This window comes from Myotis davidii, unplaced genomic scaffold (genome assembly GCF_000327345.1).
Source record: "Myotis davidii unplaced genomic scaffold, ASM32734v1 scaffold448, whole genome shotgun sequence".
NCBI classification, from domain to species: Eukaryota; Metazoa; Chordata; class Mammalia; order Chiroptera; family Vespertilionidae; genus Myotis; species Myotis davidii.
Window position 1 is genome coordinate 439,742 of NW_006383009.1, and position 226 is coordinate 439,967.

Genomic DNA, 226 nt, shown 5'->3' on the forward strand with positions numbered 1-226 from the left:
TGGAGCCGTTCGGCGGAATTCCCACCGCAGGACTCGTTCGTGGTCACAGCCTGCAGGGGCCGCGTGGTGCGCTGTTGGGGCGGGTTTCCTTTCATCAGCCCCTGGGACGGCCCCTCTTCCTTTGAGGAGGGGGTGCTTCCCCCCGGGGGCCCCTGTACTCCTGCCCCTGGGTCTGCCTAGGTAGGACCTCCAAGCCCTAAGTGGGGAGCTGAAGCTTCTCCCACTG